Genomic DNA, 13,932 nt, shown 5'->3' on the forward strand with positions numbered 1-13,932 from the left:
AACTCGAATCATGCTAAGGAGAATAAGCAATGCAATTGATATCTCAATTGACATTGACCAAAGTCATGAACACTTTGAACCATCTGACTCATAGTATTCTCATCAACCATCATATAGTTCACAATTTTTCCCATTCCATGGCTTTGTCAAGCAGAATTTGAAAGGAACAAACCCTTTTGGTAAACCATACAAATTAGCGATGATTGCAACAACAGCCTAAGTTTATCACAAAAGAAACTCATATTGATGATAGATAATAACTTCAAAAAAATTAGCTAGAAACAACACCAGTTCGCATGTTCAACCTCTCTTTTTCCTACAGGAAGAAGGCTAGCCACTTTGGCAATCCAAGCAATTCCGTAGACGACTCCGAAATTTATGGTGTGATGCTTCAAATTGAATCTGAGGTTCTGGAAGAAAAGATTAATGCATCCTAGGAACAAAAAAATGTCAACCATTCTAACTCCGCTGCACTTCACTGCACTGCACAGTAGTATACGTACGCTTTCGCCTTCATCTTCACCTTGGTCTTTCAACTAGATTGATCACCTTCACCGCAATGCTTCTATTTCGCTCTGCATTTGGAATTTCAATGAGAGTTTGTTAGTTAGTTAACTGTAGAAAACAGAGGACACATATGTATTATTAATATCTGGGATGGTCATTTGGGTCTTCAAAAAAAAAATGCTTCTCTGCAAATGCTACACCTGTTAGATTGAAACCAACGACCTTGCATGCATATAAAAGATACGTGCTCACACATCGATTTAAACACCTGACACGTTGAAATTTATTCTTAGATGGCGTTTAGTGTCAAACGATGAATTTAAAGGTCTAAACCAATGTTGCATTAATCGTTATCGGGATTAAATGGGCGCGGGGAAAAAATCGGGAAAAAATCGTTTGGTACAAAAATATTCATTTTTTTTCAATTTTTTTAATATCTAAACCATCTACAACATAAAATAAATACATTGACACATAAATATGATAAAAAAACTAATATATAAGATGTTTAATATCATTTCTAGTGCTAAAATCACACATAACATTGAATCATGTCCTAAATAGTAAGTCCTGACTCTTGAGTCCCAACTCAGCCTCAAAATATCAACAAAAAATATGATAATGTATCTCATCATGTCATAATGTCATATACAATAAAATGAAAGTCTAATCCTATTGATTTCCTCTGCCCCTCTTGCGAGAAAATGCCACAGCTTTCCCTTTCCCTCTAGATGTAGATGCTGGTGCCTATGCTGGTGGAGATGGTAGTGGAGTCTGATGTGCTCTAGAAGCTGAAGAACTAGAAGTAGGAGCTATAGGAGGTAGACCATGTCCTCTACTAGTGGCAAGGGTAGCCCGGGCAGGTGGTGTCACCTGGAAACATTACAATCTCCCAATCCCGAAATCCTGAAAAACTGATAAGTCTGTTGGACTTTGAATGAAATCTAAAATTCTACTTTCTCCATATGAAATCCAATGAGGTCGGAACCACTCTCAAACATCCTGAGTCATTTCATGGTAATGTTAAAAATTTAAGTAAAAGGATGAAAATGAAGATTAAGGAGAATGTCACTTTTACTTTAAGAATTTAACATTACCATGAATAGCATATCAATACTAGGGCCTAGACTTGATCATTAAGCTGCCCCACTCAAAAATTATTTGTTTCTTTCAAAAAAAATTGCATTTCAAACATTTAGCATCCCTTGTAAAACCTCGCTGCCCCGACTGCCCGGCGATTTTTTAAGTTTTTATCGCGATTTTTTCGTTTAATTATCGTGATTTTTTCATTTTATCGCAATTTTCACAACACTGGTCTAAACCTTTGACGTATGTCATCCACAGGAGGATAAAGAAACATGCAGTGGTATGACGGTGGATAATGGAACATGCAGTCGTATGATGTTGATACATAGAACACTCCCGGGCCTTCATCGCTTGGAGTTCGAAAGGTTACAGATGGGGCGTTCATCGAGAAATAGGTGGCAGTGGAGACCCCAACCATCACACGGAGCGTTCATCGAGAGACAGATGGCAGTGGAGACCCCAACCATCACAGTATTTATGCTTCTACCCCTCAAAAGTCATCAGGGAGGTTTCTTGACACAACGTCACTGGATTGGCTTTGCTAGTATCAAATGTGTTGTAGTAGTGTTCCACGAAAGCCTTCACCATTGTGTTCGGATCCATGATTTTTGGCTTGGAAACTGTCTGGTGAGAGCCCGGAACTGGTCCGGAACTGGTCTCGATCGGACTGGCGACGGACCAGAACCGGCTTTCTCGAAAACTAAGATGCTGCGTTGGTCAATATGAGAGAGGGAGCATTGCTTCTGGTCATGGCGACTCAGACATGGAAAGCTTTGCAGAAGTGGAACCATGGACATCTTTTATGGCCAAGTCCTGCGCACTTGCATTAATGGAATGAAGCGTAATCCATCGGAGCCCTAGAAAATTGTGGCCTGGTTTTTCTTCTAGCGCAAAGTCCGAGAAAATTGGGGTTCCGAAGTGTCTGATCCATGGGTGGGCGGTGGAGGAGGAGGAGGCAAAGGGTTTTGGGAAGGAGCAGATCGTAGTGATAACAACCACTTCGCCTTATCCAAGGGCAGTATCAGAAAATGATATGTGCAGAAGGCAAGCAGAAATTAATCGAATGGCACTGGGAGCCTTCAGGTTAATGAAAGCTCGAAGGGTCACGAGCTCAGAGGAGTTGGCGTGAATGAAGGAGAGCCTACACATATAAATCGTTGTGCTTTGTGCAGAAGAAGAGCTGTGCTACGCGGGCGGCGGCGCGTTTCAACGCGTCGGAAAGACACCCAAGTCAGTACGTGGCAGAATCTTTGACGACAGGGAAAAGTAGCTGCCATAGGTGGTGGGTTCCACTAGCAAATGAATGGGTCTTCTAAAGTCTTCTCAGTCGTTGTAAGTTTATTTTTGCCTCTCACCAGTTCTACGAATTTTTTGATTTGCTGGTCTTTTTCCTTGGGCCTTTGTTTTAGATCCATTCATATTTCCAATATTCCCGTTACATGAATCCGAGCACTGGTGGCAATGGGAATTTTAATGAGTGGAATATATTGATGTTATATGTTGAGTTGGTAATCTGTTTTTCTTAAAAAATTTAATTTCTAAATAAGATACCCCATCTTATCTCTGTGGCAAATTTGACTCTTTTTCCTTCATTTGTGACAAGATACTCTCTATTGACACTGTTTGGCAAACTTCCCCATGTATACAATACTCCAGATAGATGGGATGTATACATCACTCTACAGAGATTCCATCAACCAAGAATTTACTATATATTCTGCTAAATTCCCTCATGTCTTTCACCTGGTCTCAACCATTGCACCATTTGCCACTAAGTGCATGAAATGGCCCAATTACACGAGCAAGATGGCCCATGAGGTGAGTTATCAATCGTATGTTGGGTGGATTTGAACATTGGTTGGGTGTATGAAACACCATCCACTTGACCAATTAACCATGACCTGTTGTTTATGAGTTCATTAAAAAAGAAAACATATGTATTGCAGAGAAATGCTTCTTAAAACATAAGCTGCTATTACTAATCCATTGTAACCAAAAAAAAAAAAAAAACATAACCATTATTACAAATATAAATGGAATGAGTTCAGGCAGCCAACTGATGTTTCAGAGATTGGTTTTAATCAGGTAATTCAGCCTCTTAAAATGCTGAAAAATAGACGAGGTGATAATGTGTTGTATACTGTTAAAAAAAGAAGAAGAAAAAAGAGGGAATTAGTAGCATGCAAGAGTTTCAGTAGATTTGTTTGGCTTGAGAAAGTGGGTATGGACCAGTGTAGATAATATCGGCGAAATATCGCCGAATAGCGTAAATATCGCGATATTTTTGGCAAGCCAAAATTTCGCAGAGAAAATATCGTGATATTTTCTGCTCCCGAAAATATTGCGATATTTCCGAAATATCAGCGATATTTTGGAAAATATTGAGCGACGATATAAAATATCACCCGGCGTGTTTTTCCGCGGCTACAAAAAGGGAAAATTGGTTTTTTTTCTTCATTTCTGTTTCTAAGTGTTCAAGAAGGAACAGAAAGAGTTTTGTGGTGCTTGTCAAGGAGGGTTTGAAGATCAAACAACGATTATGACCACCAATTAAGATTTTTTTGTGGATCAAAGATTGAAGAATAGTGAGACAAACTTCATTTCTTCCATTAACAGGTATGTTCTTAAAAACCCCTATGTTAATGATTTTTTCATAGATTTAGGGTTATGCTTGCTTGTCTCTTTGCCTACCAACATTTTGTTTCTTTGTTTTCTTCCATTTGCTATGATTTTCATGCCCATGAACCAATGCAAGGGTTTTCTCCATATTTGGACAGCAAGCTTCATTTTTTTTTTCAACTTTCTTATGCACCCTCTTATTGCCATTTTTCATTCACATTGCAAAATGCAAATAATGTAGTAATTTTTTTTGAATGAGGTTGTTATTACTTATTATTTTTTCATTTTGTGTTGGGGGGTTTAATGCCAATTTTTTGTTTTTTTTGTGCCCTAGGTTTGAATTAGTTCACTACAAATGTCAAATATGCCAAAAGCCTTGGACCCATTTTAGGAGTATGGGGAGGCTGTTGGTGGGGCAAATCAGGCATATATATCATGCAACTTGTGTGGGACCAAGATGTCAGGAGGGATTACACGATTGAAATACCATCTGGCTAGACTCTCTGCATATGATGCAGATGTAATGCCTTGTATGGTTTCTAATGCAGAGGTTATACAAAAAGCTCGTGAAGCAATTGCTAAACAAGACAGAAAGAAAGCTGCTAGGGAGAGGCCAGTGGTCTCAGATAGATAGCTGCTAGTTTTATTTGTTTTGCAACTTTTGCTACATATAAGTTTATAACTCATGATGATAAAATACTTTTAAAGTTTTATATACGTGATGTTGTTTTGTTTGAGTCCTTGATTGGACAATTATCACTATCAGGGATCAACAGGATATGTGATGTTATTTTGTTTGAGTCCTTGATTGGACAATTATCACTATCAGGGATCAGCAGGATATGTGATGTTATTTTGTTTAAGTCCTTGATTGGACAATTATCAAGGATCAGCAGGATTTGGTATCGCCTTTGAAGTTTGATGTATCATTTCTATTTGACATCATATATATCAATGCCTTCTTCATATTTATGTGTCAATGTGTTTAGTTCATGTTGTTATTGCTTTATATGTTTAGAAATCTGAAAAAAATGAATATATTATGCATTTTTTATGCTTGCCGATATTTGCCGATATTTTCGCCGATATTGCCGATAAGATATTTTCTGGACCCTCGCCGATATTTTCCCGATACTGATATTATCAACACTGGTGTGGACAAGTAGTAATAGTCAATAATTGGTTATATTAATTGGTGGCTTCAGTGTTCATTTTCTTGGAGAAATAATTGCAGTTAGCAGTTATTTGGGATGAACATGCTGACAACTCGGATATGAGACTTATGAAAACCTCAATAAAAGCTTTATAATGGTGAACATTGTGCAGAAATCTAGGTTGAGGACTAGAGTCTGGAAAATGCACGTAATAAATCAAGACAATAATTTAACAATTAAGAAAACCAGAGAATTATTTAAAGAAGAAATACAATATATAAGCGCACTGTGAATGAGTGTTGTAAATTTTGAATTTACAAATGCTTTGAAAATGCCAAATTTTGTAATATGAAAGTATCGACTGCTTTTATCCATTTTTCCATAGATCCAGTTTTTCCAGTGCTCACTGTTTCTTACAAATAGGATCCTTACAGATGTGAAAAATGGCAGCTGAATTTCTGTCTATCAAAAATTCAATAAGTTGGGACTTTTAGTGAGTTGAATACCAAAATTTGTGACCATAACAAAACCACAAGAAGTGAAGTGGAAAAAAAAAAAGACCGTGGCCATGGTGGAGCCAATGTTAGAAAATAATGATGGTTAGGGCATATAAGAATGAAAATTGAAGATTGGAAGGCTGTGGAGGTGAAACAAGAATGCAAGATAAACACATGACAGCTTAGTTATGAGGTACAATTGCTTCGTTTTAAAATGAAAACTAGAATGAAAAGCTGAAAAGAATTTGTGGAGCATCAAATTGACCGATTTTTAAAAGAAAAATATCATTTAGCTACAAATATATGTGCAAACACTTTTACATTATTGACTGCTCATCATTAACCTATTGTGCAATCTCCTCTACCTGCATGCTTAAACACCCTGGGTTTTCTATTCTTGCATGTGAATTTTTGCATTGTAGTTTCACTATCAACTAAAAATTAAATTATATTATTATTGAAAATAGAGTGTTTAAACATTTAGAATTATATTGTGCATTTGTTTTTATTTTTTATGTTTTTTGCTTATTTAACAGTAATAGGGTAAATTGCATTATTAAATGGTTGATTTGGACTCTTCTAATGTGAAAGTTAATAGAACTAGGAAAAAATTAAAATTTGCATAAGGGGAGGTGTTTCTTATTATATTATATTTCATGGAAAGGAAGGAAAGAACAAAGGATAATATTATACCTCTAAACTCTTTGACCAAGCATTCAAGGAATCTTAAATTTCATAAACAGAAAATGGCCGAGCTGGTGTGCAAGACATAGTTATCTACATAAGCAACACATTAATTAAAGCAAGAGTGGTACTCTGAGTTGGATAATTCTAGTGATTTTGATTCAATACGTGGTAGTTGGAGAGATGAAGATAGTACGCCTGACATTTCTGGGGAGAGCAGGTTATTGTCTCCTGTTAACACTAATAGAATTGAGATTTTACAAAATAGTATTTTGGGGAAAGAATTTCAGAATATACATTCTGATGCTGGAGAATTTCTCAGCCCTTCTGTAGAAATAGTTAGAAAAGACATTAATGATTCCTCAGTGTTTGAAGGCAACATTTTGGCAAATGAAGAAACACATTTGAATTGCAAAACCGATATGTTGAAGTTTTTAACCATGAATCTCAAGACATAAAGAGAGACTTCCTTAAAAGAGCACTTCCAGTTAAACTAAATGGCGAATTAATTCATAAATATGTAGAATTTAACATTATGAAGAGAATAATTGAATTCACAAGTAAAAGTTGAATTCAGATTCTTCAAAAGATTCCCATATCTTAAATAAAAGATAAAGATTGGGACTTAATGGATAATTTGTTTGAAATATAAAATAATGTCGACATAGCAAACTAATTGGTTCCAATTAGTAGGTTATGTGCCTTATCTTCTGTTATAGTAAAATTTGAGAGCATTGACTTGATGAAAATGATGGGCAAACGGAAGTATACGGACAAGAAAGGCAAAGGTGCTTCTATAGCAAAGTGAGGCATAAATCCAAAACAACCATGGAAATACATGTTGAATATTATATTAGTAATATTAGAATGAAAGTACAACGAAAAGGTACGAAGGATCTAGCGAATTGGACTCTTTAGAGATCATGGCAGGGTCCAAATACCACAATAATACCTATGGACTAGTGAATTTATAGAACAAATATTAAAGCTAGTACAAGTAGTCATAAGTGGAATTGTGGAAAATAAGAAGCTAAGGGCATAAAGCTACATATTTTCTGTTGTAAACAAAAGCATTGGAACTCGATACAAGACATAGACTTCAGGACAGAGAAAGGAAATTTATGAGTAATGCTTATCACTTTGACATGACATTTGTACTAACTTTTCAAGGAATGATTGTTGGGACAACATTCAGACCCAATTTAGCAATTCTTATAATTGATAATTATAAATACAACCTGAGCACAGGTTCCATGAGCATAAATACAACATATAGGGTCAAGGTATTGAGAGAGTATACTACCATTTAAACTTAAAGCAATGTATGGTCACTGGTGTATTATTGTTAGAGGAAATGTTGAGTACAAGATATGTTTCCCAAATGTTGTTGCATACCATGCTTTGATCTAGGTATTTCAACGATATATATATAAAAGAGCACAACAAACAACATTATGTTGAAATTTGGTACCGGAGGACAGGTGGTTCCCTAAGGCTTTGATCTTTGGCCTAGGAAAAGTGTCCAAAAAATAATTTAATTTTTCTCCTAAAGTGATTTTATAATTTTTATAAAGTCAAATCTAATTTAAAAGTGACTTTAAGTGATAAAGTTACTAAAGTCTAATTTCAAAGTGACTTTACTAAAGTCAATGTAAAATTAGAAAGGAAAAGTGACTTTGAAAATAAATGACTAAGTGGGTCTTTATTAAAGTGGGGTGAATTAAAAAATAGAAAGTGAGATTTAAATGAGCATTTAATCTCAACCCTAGATCTCAATCTATTTCAGCCATTGGATTTAGGGATTACCCAAAAGTGACTTAGGGTTAGATTACGGGAGGGAAAGGAGGAAAAGGTCATTTATTCTTTCATGAGCAGATTGGGAGAAGGAGAGCAAGAGAGCAAGAGAGATTTCTGGACAGTGAGGAGAAGGAGGCAGCAGCTTGGCACACATTCCAAGGCAGTTTTACAGCAGTCCATACAGCGGCTTGGAGGAGGCAGTACAGTCCGTACAACGTTTTGAAGGAGGTCCTACAGCAGTCGTACAGCAGAGAGGAGGCCGTACAGCAGCCGTACAACGTACGTACAGCAAGGAGGGCCGTACAGTAGCCCATACTGCAGTTTTGGAGGAGGCAGGCCGTACAACAGTTTTTCAGCAGTTTCTAGTTGGCTGTGAGGCATGGAAAGCGAGATAAGTTGTAAAATTTGCTTGCTGATTTTTACTGAATATTTTCTCTCACTGTAAAAGGCATTTTCCAGAAATAAGAAAGAGCTCTCGAACTGGTTTTCCCCAAGAGTTGTAGGGGGTTTTTCCAGGGTCACCTTGACCAAAAATCACCGTGTTTAAATGTGTTGAAAGGCTGTTTATATGTGCTGATTTTTATATTTCTGAATTTTCCAGCGTTCTGTAAAATTTCCAGAATTTGTGTTTTCAGCAAAATTTATTTTTCAGTTGTTGAATGTATGGATATGGGAAAGGGCATTTAACTATTTTGAAGAAATAAGGTGAAACTGAAAACCGGGGTGGGAAATGAAAATTTTTTACAAGGTATCAGAGCTTGAGTGCTAAAGTGCAATTTGGGACAGCAAAGAGAAAAATTACAGCCTGCTGATTTTTCACTCAGAAAATTCCAGCAAGCTGATTTTTCACAAACAGCAGTTTTATCTTTACTACAGCAATGCTATTTTTTAGTTTTAGGACAGCAGGATGTCATTAGAATTGAGGGTGGAGGATAGGTTGGATGGGCATTCCAATTACAGCGTTTGGAAGGAGACAATGCAAAGCATCTTTGAGGAGGCAGAAGTCTGGGACATCATGGTGCATACCACACAGAACCCTGTTGTTGTGCCTACTGATGCTACTCAGTTGGTTGATTACAATAAAAAGAATAACAAGGGTAAGAGACTGATTCTAGGCGAAGTCAAAGACCATTGCATTCTTCATGTGAGAGGAAAGAAAAATGCCCATGATATGTGAACAGCATTGTCCAATCTCTACCAGAGTACCAATGAGAACCGGAAAATGGTCCTGAAGGAGAAGCTGAAGACCATTAAGATGGACAATGATAGTGCAGCTAGATATCTCACAAATATTACTAATGTGAGAGATGAGTTGCCAGCAGTTGGAGAGGTCATTCCATCCACTGAGTTGGTGTGGATTGCAGTGAATGGCCTCCCTCGTTCATGGATGAACTTTGCTGATGGGGTTTGTGCACGTGAGACCCTTCCCACATGGGAGAGGTTTTGGGATGATTGCATTCAGACAGAGATCAGGAAAGGTCAGCTTGGGGCAGCCAAGCCAGCTGAGCAAGATGAGCATGTAGCACTGGTGGCAGGAGGCAAGAAAGGCAAAGGGAAGAAGCAGGCTTCCACAAGCAACGGTAGGGGCAAAGGCAAAGGTAAAGGCAAACAGGATAACACACAGAAGGACTATTCCAAGGTGAAGTGTTGGAATTGTCAAAAGATGGGACACTATGCAGTTGTGTGTCCGGAGAAGAAGAAGAAGGGGAAGAACCAGAGCATGGCAGCTTCAGCAGAGGTTGAGGACTTTACAGATCGTTTTGACCGGGAGTTTGCGTTCACTACGTGTAAGTCCTCTAATGCAGGATCACCTGCCACACAGGTTCAGAGGGAGCATGCTTTTCCCTTGATTAGCAGAGCATCTTCGGGTATGTGGTATGTGGACAGTGGGGCTTCATGTCACATGACAGGAGTCCGTGAGTACTTCTCAGAGCTTTCAGAGAGTGGCACTGATATAGAGGTAGTACTTGGTGATGACAGAGTTGTTAGAGCAGTCGGTGTGGGGACACTGACATTTCAGAGGGAGTCCAAACCTCCCTTGAAGGTGTCAGATGTTCTTTATGTGCTAGGGATGAGGAAGAACCTCATATCCGTATTAGCTTTGGAGGACAGAGGATATGAGGTACTGTTCAGGGGAGGACAGGTGTTGATGTATCCCAGGGGCACTCCAGCTGATTCAGCTAGAGTGATAGGTGTACGCCATGCAAAGGTGTACAAGTTTGCATTCCAACCCCTTTTGGCATTAAGCAGTAGTACTGACAGCAGAGCTAGCAGTTCTGAGCTATGTGAGATTTGGCACCGCAAGATGGGGCATATGTATCATGGAGCCTTGAGGACATTGCGGGAGATCACTACAGGTGTGCCAGATTTCAATACTGATCACTTTGATACTTGCAGAGGATGTGCGATGGGCAAGTTTACCAAATCCCCTTTTCCCAGCAGTGACAGCAGAGCGACTGGGATACTTGATTTGATTCATTTCGATGTGAGCGGTCGGATGTCTCATGTTTCCTTGAGTGGATATGAGTACTATGTTTTATTCATTGATGATCACTCTAGAAGGACCTGGATTTATTTCTTGAAGACCAAGAGTGAGGTGTTCAAGCGGTTTCAGGAGTTTAGAGCTCTTGTGGAGACACAGACAGGTCAGAAGATCAAGTCCCTGAGGTTGGACAATGGGGGAGAGTACACCCTTGGAGATTTTGTTGACTATTGTGCGGAGGCAGGCATTAGGAGGGAGTTCACTGTTCCTTACAACCCCCAGCAGAACGGGGTTGTGGAGAGGAAGAACAGATCCATCGTAGGGGCTGCCAAAGCCATGTTACATGATCAGTGGTTGCCATTGTTCTTGTGGGCAGAGGCCTGCAACGCAGCTATTTATTTGTAGAACAGGAGTCTGCATCGTGCCTTGGGGCGCATGACTCCGGAGGAGGCTTTTTCTGGGAAGAAGCCTGATATTGGTCATCTTCGTATCTTTGGATGCATTACATACTCCTACATACCCAAGGAGAAGAGGACCAAACTAGAGCCCACCGCAGTGAAGGGTATCTTTGTGGGCTACAATGAGACCTCAAAGGCCTTTCGGATTTACATTCCTGCACAGAGGAAAGTTGTTGTCAGGCGAGATGTGAAGTTCGAGGAGGACAGGGCCTTTAGGAGGTCATGGGAGTTAGAGTATCTAGATCAGCCAGACCCTCAGCAGCAGTTGAGTCAGTCGCAGGGATCCAGTGGGCAGGGATCAGGAGGATCTGGAGGTACATCTATGAGGATGTCAGGTCCGTCAGTGAGCAGTGGCTCACAGAGCCAGAGGGGTGGTGCTCCGGGCAGCATGCAGAGCAGTTCACAGAGCAGTTCACTAGGGAGTCCACTGATGGACAGATCACACGGTACCTCAGCTTCTACAGGTTCAGGTGCAGGCAGGAGGATAGCAGACAGACAGTCAGGAGTTCAGGCTACTGATGGTGATGAGGAGGAGGAGTTTCATTCTCCTATGGGCAAAGCATGCTCAGGGAAGAGAAAGGCCAAGTGGCTTCAGGACACCTTGAAAGATGCCACATCTGTTGCTGAGCCGAAGAGGCCGGTCAGAGAGAGTAGACCACCTGAGAGGTTTTGTAGCTATATGGCGATGGTTACCAGCATCCTTGACTCTGAGCCTTCTAGCTATGAGGAGGCAGCTAGCCAGCAGGTCTGGAGAGAGGCCATGCAGGAGGAGTATTCTTCTATCATGAAGAATGATGTTTGGGAGGTGGTGCCGAGGCCTGAGGGCAAATCCGTGGTTACTTCCAGATGGCTTTACAAGGTAAAGCATGCTACAGATGGCAGCATTGAGAAATTCAAAGCGAGGTTTGTGGCTAGAGGGTTCTCCCAGGTAGAGGGAGTTGATTATGAGGAGACCTTCGCTCCCGTGGCTCGATATACTTCAATCCGCTCCATTATATCGATAGCAGCAGAGATGGGTTGGAAGATCCACCAGATGGATGTGAAGACCGCATTTCTCAATGGCTTCATACAGGAGGAGGTGTATATTGAGCAGCCACAGGGCTTTGAGGTGCATGGGAAGGAGTCCCATGTGTGCAGACTGAAGAAGGCCCTTTATGGCCTGAAGCAAGCTCCGAGAGCTTGGTACTCCAGGATAGATACATACTTGCAGGGGATGGGTTTCACAAAAAGTGAGGCAGATCCGAACCTTTACTTTATTGTGATAGGTGAGGAGCCTCTCATTCTGGTGCTGTATGTGGATGACTTGGTCATTAAAGGTGCAGAGAGGCTCATAGAGCACTGTAAGAGAGATCTTGCGGCGAAGTTTGAGATGAAGGACATCGGCTTGATGCATTACTTTTTGGGTTTGGAGGTGTGGCAGGAGGAGGGGCATTTCTTCCTGGGGCAGGGGAAGTATATTGTGGACATCCTTGGCAGATTCCACATGGAGGATTGTAAACCCATGTCGACATCGATGATCACCAACTGGAAGAAGCTTCATGCTTTGGATTCCGAGTTGGTGGATCCCACATTGTGCAGGCAGCTGATTGGTTCCTTGATGTATTTGGTCAACACTAGACCAGATATTTGTTTTGCAGTCAACACGATGAGTCAGTTTATGTGTGAGCCTAGGAAGGTTCACTGGGTGGCTGCAAAACCCATTTTGCGGTACTTGCAGGGGCTAGTGGATTATGGTCTGGACTACAGGCAGGGAGATGGAGTGAGATTGGCAGGTTATACTGATTCTGATTGAGCAAGTTGTGCTTTTGATAGGAAGAGCACTTCAAGGTGTTGTTTTGGGTTGGGTTCGGCAGTAGTGTCATGGGTCAGCCGGAAGCAGCAATCAGTAGCATTGAGTTTAGCAGAAGCAAAGTATATGGCAGCCAGTCTAGCTAGTTGTGAGGCCATCTGGCTTCGCAAGATGTTGTTTGGCTTACTTGGTCAGCCGTTGAGACCTTCAGTGATTTACTGTGATAATCAGAGTTTCATTAAACTCACAGAGAATCCAGTATTTCATGACAGGTCAAAGCATATCGGGATCAAATATCATTTCATCAGAGACTGTGTTCAAAAGGGAGCTGTGAAGCTTGAGTATATTCCCACTGATGAGCAGGTTGCAGATATTCTTACCAAAGCCTTACCACAGGGCAAGCATGACTACTTCAGAGACAAGATGGGTGTGGTGAGGAACACCTTCCTCAATAAGAGGGAGTGTTGAAATTTGGTACCGGAGGATAGGTGGTTCCCTAAGGCTTTGATCTTTGGCCTAGGGAAAAGTGTCCAAAAAAGAATTTAATTTTTCTCCTAAAGTGACTTTATAATTTTTATAAAATCAAATCTAATTTAAAAGTGACTTTAAGTGATAAAGTTACTAAAGTCTAATTTTAAAGTGACTTTATTAAAGTCAATGTAAAATTAGAAAGAAAAAGTGACTTTGGAAATAAATGACTAAGTGGGTCTTTATTAAAGTGGGGTGAATTAAAAAATAGAAAGTGAGATTTAAATGAGCATTTAATCTCAGCCCTAGATCTCAATCTATTTTAGCCATTGGATTTAGGGATTACCCAAAAGTCACTTAGGGTTAGATTAAGGGAGTGAAAGGAGGAAAA

The 13,932-nt window shown here is 39.9% G+C and overlaps 1 protein-coding gene across 5 annotated transcripts in view; it reads right to left on the minus strand.

Annotated features, from left to right (window-relative positions):
* The window catches only part of LOC149222688 (oxysterol-binding protein-related protein 1C-like), a 450,258-nt gene that overhangs the window by 164,942 nt on the left and 271,384 nt on the right, over positions 1-13,932 (minus strand). The gene's annotated exons all lie outside the window — the stretch shown is intronic.

The sequence above is a fragment of the Pinus tabuliformis genome, chromosome Q (genome assembly GCF_031772625.1).
Source record: "Pinus tabuliformis cultivar Carrire ecotype Pingquan chromosome Q, CPIR1, whole genome shotgun sequence".
Classification (NCBI taxonomy): domain Eukaryota; kingdom Viridiplantae; phylum Streptophyta; class Pinopsida; order Pinales; family Pinaceae; genus Pinus; species Pinus tabuliformis.